We start from the raw sequence: 8,065 nt of genomic DNA on the forward strand, positions 1-8,065 counted from the left end.
TCCTCTGCACTCTCTAGGGCTAACTCTTGTCAACTAGTTGCTGGCTCTGACACCTGATCCAAGAGTTTCACAGCTGGATCAAATATTCCACAACATCATTCTATCATTGAAGAAACTGAGGCTGAGCTTTGCCCACAGTTACCTCTGATAAGAGAAAGGGCAGTCAAACTGAGTCTCCCTGACCCAGAACATGTGTCAACCATGGAGTCATACTTCTTCAGGGCTGGACAGCAAACATTTGCTGAGTGTCCTTGTGTTAAGCTCTGCACTGACACAGGAAAGAGCCACATTAAACCTTTTTCCAGCCTCTGATACCCTGTGTATTCCCTAGATCTGATTATGCTGGTTTATCTGGGTGAATATATTTTATGATTTTTTTTTTTAAAGTGACTGCATGACATTGGTCGTGATTTTTTTTTTCTCATCTTAAAATGTAATGTGGTACAAAATCAGAGCACGTTTGGAATCTGTTGACTTGGTTTCTTGGAATCTTACCAAGTGGCATGATTCCATTGGGGAAATGCATTTGGAGTTTCAAACCTTCACATTATGAATAGATTTATGGAACATAGTCTTGTCATGAGTTTGGGTCTCCTAAACTCTTTCCTAAGATGTATGGTAACCTTAACAGGTCATGACTAGGTTTCAGGAGGTAGTCCTGGCATTCTCTAGAGGAGAAAATTATGGCTTGATTGACTGAGTGACTCGGCCACATGGCACATTGTGTAAATGGGGAAGCGGACACTGAGTCCAAGGCCAGTCAGTTCTTTGCCCTACAGGTATGCATATATGGCTGGACACGTAGCTGCCCACAAAGAACAACATGACACATTGCTAGGGCTCTCTTATTGCTGTTCTGTTTTGAAGTAAGTTCCTGGGGATAGCGTCGAGGACCTTTGAGGATGCTTGTCTATATCTCTGCTGGTGTCTGCCCAGGGCTTCTCTCTTCCCGTCCATCCCAGGCCTTTCTGAGGTGGGACTGAGAAGGGCAGCATGGGGCCATTTTCCATTAAGAGGAAGAGGTTGGGACAATGGGGGTGGATTCTGCCTTTAGTGTCTGCTACTGTGTTCAGATTGTCTGGCCTTCTGAGTAACTGAGGGTCCTCTTGGTCCATGACTAAAAGTGCTGTTGATCTAGATGAGTGGGGATGGGGTTGTAGGAGCTACATGACTGTGGGTGAATAACTGAGGGCGGAGCCTTGGATTGACAGTACTAATCAGTCCTTTGGAATCTGGTCCTTGGACTGAGACACTGTCCTCAGAAAAAAGAGCACGTTTTTGCTGCAACTTTCTTGCCTGATATAAATGACTGTTTTCTTTTCTCTGGAGGCAGGGTTTCACAGTCTGGCTAGGAGCTCATTTATGCAGCTCAGGTTGACTTTGAATTCACCAAAATCCTCCTGCCTCCAGTGCAGAGAATACAGGGAGCCACCACACTGGACCCAATGGCTTTTGGCGCAGGCCATTTGCTGGTCTGCTCAGCTGTAGGAAGTCCTGTAGTTAATCTGACAGAAGACTCTTTGTCTTTACTGATAAGCTGTTTCCACTCCCCTGTATCTCTATCAGAAGAAACTTCCTGTCCTTGGCTGAAGCAGAGACAAACAGCAACCCTTCCGTATGTTAAAGTGGAGTCTCTTTCAGACCATCCTGGAGGTTTAAGTCCCTTCTCTAAATCTTTGCAAACACGTCCCTCCTTCAAAGCTCTGGGATTTGCCTTACTGACTGCCTGGGGAGACCTTCCTCATTCTTCACCAAATGATGAAAGTGCTGAAGAGGATCTGGGAAAACTGGATCATACAGAGGGGGTGTGGGATGCCCCTCCAGGCGCTGCTGGCTGTGTCTGTGCTGCATAGCACATCACTGACGCAGAGCCCGGACTTCAAAGGTACAACAAATTCCAGTTCAATCAAAGCACCATTCACACAGAACCTTTTGCTCTGTGGCTATCAAGTAGCCTGTGGACTTGCAGCAGCTAGAATTTTCATGAAAGGAACAGCAGGCTACAGATTGCGTTGCTTAAAAGTGACAGACAGGAGCTCTTCTCAGAAAGGAAGGAAAAGGAAAGCAAAGGAAAGGTAACAGGAGCAGAGTCAGGTGAAAAGGAAAAGCAGGTGCCTGGGCACCGTGGGGGAGTCTCGGTGGGAACGTGAGCTCGGCCTGGTTGTAGCCTCTTCTTCTCCTTTATTGGCAGTGTGGGAGGCCTGGACAATTCCTGTGGGTTTACTTCTAGCCAGCTCAGGAAAGCCACACGCCTCGGGTTAGTGCAAAATCTCCTCCAACAATCTTACTTCTGATCTGCTTGAGACAATTGCCTGGAGTTCAGGAAAACCATTCATTGGAGTTATGATTTGATTTTATTGAGAGAGAGAGAGAGAGAGAGAGAGAGAGAGAGAGAGAGAGAGAGAGAGAGAGAGAGAACATGTTCATCATGTTCATTTATGTGCATATGCAGGTCAGGGATCAAGTCAGGGGTCTTCCTCCATTGCCATCCACTTTGGTTTTTGGGACATTCTCTCATTGAACCTTGAGCTCACTGATTCAGCCAAACTGACCGACCAGCAAATCCCAAAGATCCTGCCTCCACCTTCCCAGAACTCGGATTTCTAGGCTTGTGTGCAGCTTTCTTTCATGGTTGCTGGGGATCAAACTCAAGTTCTCGTGCTTGTCTGGCAAGCATTGAACCAAGTAAGTCATCTCCTCATTGTATCTCACTGCATTCTAATAGTTTGAATTTTAACTTTTAGGTCATGTTAGTAGGGGTGCCTCAAAGGAGATCTGTGGCGGTAGAGTTGATCAGACTGTGAAACTCCAAGACTGTGTTAATAAAATTAACCTTGGGTCAGGGGGTAGAGCCAGCAACTAATTAACAAGAATTAACCATAGAGAGGATGGAGGACCCAGGAATACAGATAGAGAGACACACAGGAAAGAGTAGGGAGGGACTTAGAGATTCGAAGTCATTTTGGTTTGGGATGAGTGGAGAGACATTTCTCTTGCTGGGTCTCTGGCCAACTAGGAAGGTCAGCTGGTTGCTTCTCATCTTCTCTGAGCTAGCAGGTTTTCACCCCAACATCTGACTCCCAAGTCTTAATTGGTAAATAGACTGATAGAGACTTACTTAAAATCCACATTTGTTGGCCTCTGCCACAGGTGCCATGGGACTGGAAATCCCACCAGGTGGTGGTCTGAGCAGCGGGTACCGACTGTGGGGTGCAGATGGTAGTTAAAATGTCAGTAGTGGCTGCTAAACAGACATAGAAACAAGAGTCACCACAGGTAACAGTATTTCCTGGAGACCTGTTAAAAATGCAAATTCTTGGGTCCCATCTCAGTTCTACTTACTCCAGGTTGGAAATTCTGGGAGATCTGTGCTTTGACCAACTTCACGTGATCTTGGTATCTCCAAAAGTTTGCAGAGCAAATGGGTTTCCAATGTCCAGAATGTGCACATACATAAGTGGACATGTATGAGGTGTGCTGGAGAGTCCACCAATGGGAGAATCACCAAAACAATTTTGTCTGGAGATGATGCTATAGTGGAAGTCACATATGAGAGGTGGTATTAAATTAAAAAGTAGAGAACTGCCAGGTGGTGGTGGCATACGCCTTTGATCCCAGCACTCGGGAGGCAGAGCCAGGTGGATCTCTGTGAGTTCGAGGCCAGCCTGGGCTACAGAGTGAGTTTCAGGAAAGGCGCAAAGCTACACAGAGAAACCCTGTCTCGAAAAACCAAAAAAAAAAAAAAAAAAAAAAAAAAAAAAGTAGAGAACTGAGTAAACCCCACTGACAAATCTTATCTCTGCTTCTGTCTCCAGTGAACTGCTGTTCATATAGTGGATGATTATTTCACAGATCTTTCTGACTCTTGTAGATTTTTGTCACACCCTCTTATTTCCTAATCTTGACAGATGACCCTGGGATGGGAGAGGGTGTCATTCTGACTCTTTTACTTCCCGGGTGAACTTAGTTGAATTATTTAACTCCTCTGGAGAAGAAGAAGAATGTGGGATGCCACATCTTTGAAGGGATAAGGGGATTTGACCTGCCTGGGGCAGTGAGAGAGTGAAGAAAAGACAAAATGCACACAGAAGAGCTGGGGTCGGGTGAACTGGGCTCTCTGATGGAGAAGCTAGAGCATCCTGGGGGCTCAGTGTTGTTGGTTATATACAGACGAGCAGAAAGGAGGAGTTATTGTATACAGCTGGACAAGGAGTCTGCTGTGGGCAAATGTGTTGCTCTGATTGGTCAATAAATAAATCACTGATTGGCCAGTGGCCAGGCAGGAAGTATAGGCGGGACAAGGAGGAGAATAAAGCTGGGAAGTGGAAGGCTGAGTCAGAGAGACACTGCCAGTCGCCATGACGACAAACAGCATATGAAGATGCCGGTAAGCCATGAGCCACGTGGCAAGGTATAGATTAATGGAAATGGATTAATTTAAGCTGTAAGAACAGTTAGCAAGAAGCCTGCCACGGCCATACAGTTTGTAACCAATATAAGTCTCTGTGTTTGCTTGGTCGGGTCTGAGCGACTGTGGGACTGGCAGGTGAGAGAGATTTGTCCTGACTGTGGACCAGGCAGGAAAACTCTAGCTACAGGAGTCAGTGTAGTTGAAAGATTTCCTGTGTCCTGCCCGGCCTGCTGTCAGGGCAAATCTCTCTCAGCCACAGTCCTGCAGCCGCTTATAAAATAACCACTCAGAGACTTGATATTAATTACGAGTATAGACTATGGCTCAAGCTTCTTGCTGGCTAGCTCTTATAACTTTACCCATTTTTATTGATCTATAAGTTGGCATGTGTCGTGGTCTGCTGGCATCTTGCTGCTCCTTGGGCAGTGGTTGGTATCCCTCCTTACTCTCCTTCCTGTCTCTCTCTTGGATTTCCTGCCTGGCTATAACCTGATTTGTCATAGGCCATAGCAGCTTCTTTATTAACCAGTCATAGCAATACATATTCACAGTGTGCAGAAAGATATCCCACAGCAAGTCAGCATTTATCTGTTATTACATACAAATAAACAAGGAAGCAGGATTATTATATACAGATAAACATGTAGGCAGGATTATTATATACAGATAAACAAGGAGACAGGGTTATTATATACAGATAAACATGGAGGCAGGGTTATTACATACAAATAAACATGGAGGCAGGGTTATTACATACAGATAAACATGGAGGCAGGGTTATTACATACAGATAAACAAGGAGGCAGGCTCATGGTATACGCTGCATCAAGGGGACAGGTTTAGCTAATCTCAGTAGTTGTCTCTATTAGGGAGCAGTCTTCAGGTCGTACATATAAGGAGGGGAGAAAGCTGAACATTTTTCACACTTGGACCTCTGAGGAAGGCTTAGCCATCGCCCTGAGTCTCACCCCAGGAAAAAGACTTTGCTCTTTTTTTCATGGCTCTGGAGGTAGGGCCCTTGACATGACAGTGAACACAAAAACAGCACACAGTCACCCAGGACTTCATTCACTCAGGGCTTCCTCTACTCCCTACAGCGAGATGTCACCAAGTCACTGCCATTGTGAGAACTAAGTGAGCCGGTGTCCCCTCAAAGCACGCAGTGAGCTTGAGCACAAAGCCGATGCTCAACCCTTCTTTGCCTGTGTAGCTGGGGGACCCCACAGTAGCAGCTGTTTATATTCTTCAGCCTGCTGGGGAAGATAATTAGTCCCCAAGCTCATCGGAATATTTGATATATGGAAGGCAAAAGGCAACCTGCTATATTTACTATCTGTTCGGAAGCCTGGACAGTGAGAGGCTGATGGGAGGGCAGTGAACAAGGTGGATTAAACATATATTTGAAAGTCACATGGGATTTCCCGTGCAAGCTGCAAGAAATATCAGTAAACCCAGCTGCCTCCAAGTGGGGCAGGCCGACATCATGTCATTGCAAGAAACAGCCAGCAGCACTGCAGAGATGGTTACCCTGAAGAACAGGTACTGACTCCTGCGGGGAATGCTTCAACCTCACAGCTGGACACAACTGGACACAGCTGGGTCAGCTCATGTATGATGAGGACAAGTATGACCAAAGCTTTTCACTGAAGACCCCCAGGAAAGTGCTCTTAACCTTTGCTTCACAGAAGAATCACCTGCGGCAGCGCTTCTGCCTCACCCCCCCCCCCCCCCGAGATCTTGATTCTCGGTAGAAAACGGGCCTCCAGCTTTTCATTGTTATCAAATGTTCCGAGTGAGTCGAGCATGCTGCAAGCGGTCACACACACAAAAGAATTTCTCTGCCCCCCGACTGTGGACATTTTAGAACTGATCACCCCTTTGGAGCTCATTCTGTGTAAGATACCTTAACCTTTTTTTTTTCCTCCCCTCTTCTTAAGAGTCAAGATGATTGCCATTAAGATAGATCCATGGCACTTTCTCACTAACATACTTAGCTTTGGCAAAACTACAAGACTCAGAAAGAACTGTAAAATAATCATCCGCAGTATGAACAGCAGTTCACTGCATACTGAATCGTAGGTAAGATTTGTCAGTGGGTTTGACTCGGTCCTCTACTGTTTAATACCACCTCTCACTGAAAACTTAACTGGAAAGCGAGGGAGAGAGAATAAATGTGAACACAGGGATGGCCTTGAGTTTATGTGTGTTTCTAAAAGAGTTTCTTAGTATGCTTGCACACTGTATCACTAATGGATTTCCAGACAACACAACTCTCAGTTAAGACCCCGATTGGAGCACAGATTGATACTTGTCCCATGACTCTGTTGTTCCTTGCGGTCTTGACATATCCACTCATGAGGAAAAGTTGACATAATCACCTATCAGAGAACCCATTTCATGATGTCATCATATTGAGAGTTAGGAATTCAACATATGAATGGGGGGGCATCAACAGCAGGGGTGGAGGGTGTTATAAACATCATGGGTGTAATAAGTCATCAGGGCCTGCCCACCCTGCCTCGGGGAATCTTCGGACAGCATATTCATTCAACAAAGGGGAAATGCCTCAAAGAGTGTTATTTTAAGTAGCATGTAAGCCGAAGATTTCATAAATGTGTTAGAAGAGCAAACCAAGACGTTTACCTAGAGGTTAGTAGAAGGGAAACAAAACCAGTGAAGGAGAGAAACGAAGTTAAGATGAATGGTGGATGAGTCAGAATTTCCACATTTGGGTAGAAGCAAATAAAGAAGGTGGAGAAGCAGGAGCAGGAGAAAATGAGCCTGAAGGGACGGTGGCTCAGTGGAAAAGCTCTGGCTGCTCTTCCACAAGATCCTACTTTGGTTCCAAGTACCTGCATCACTTGACCCACAACTTCCTGTAGCTCCAGTCTGTGGAGATCTGATGCCCTCCTCTGGCCTCCACGGGCACTGTACACGTGCGCCATACACTCACCCAGACACATACACACTAAAAATAATAACACTAGGGGAAAGACACTTTCCAACCCCGAACAGGATGAAGGCGGCAAAATCTACTCTGTGAGACAGACACCCTGGAGGCATCTTAGAAATCACAGCTCTTCTTGTCACAGGATCCAGAGAGAGTTGAGGTTGCTTAGGATTATGGGTTTGTGAGTTATTGCTTCAGCACCTGAACGCCTGAAATAGCTATTCCTACACTCAAGTAGCCAATGATTGCATCTTGATTGATGTGCCTCAAGAGGAAAATACTCACAAAAATAACACATTTAGATTCGAGGCATAGCATCAGGCGTAACAGAATACAAAATAATAGCAAGTGGGGTAAATAATAATTCATGGAGGAAATAGCTGTTTTGTTTGTGTCCCACAGGAAGGGGACCGGGAAAGCCTGCTGCTTATGCAAGCTGACTCTGTGGAACTCTTACTAAGGAGAACTCTGACCTGGACAGGGTCTGCTAACATCTCCAAGGAGGAAGCCAGGGAAGGGGCACTCGTGGGGTTTGAAGGGTTAGAGAGAGTCAGAGGGTAGTTTGAGGGCAAAGATCGGCAGGATTTGTAAATCTGAAAAATGGCTGGAGATGTTTCTGCTTTTCGGCACATAGAGAATTAGTGTTAGGAAAATGTTTTTGTTTCTTTGTTTGGTTTTTGTACACAATCTCTAGCCAGGCTGGC

Source organism: Peromyscus californicus, unplaced genomic scaffold (genome assembly GCF_007827085.1).
Source record: "Peromyscus californicus insignis strain IS unplaced genomic scaffold, ASM782708v3 Scaffold_13__1_contigs__length_99412109, whole genome shotgun sequence".
NCBI classification, from domain to species: domain Eukaryota; kingdom Metazoa; phylum Chordata; class Mammalia; order Rodentia; family Cricetidae; genus Peromyscus; species Peromyscus californicus.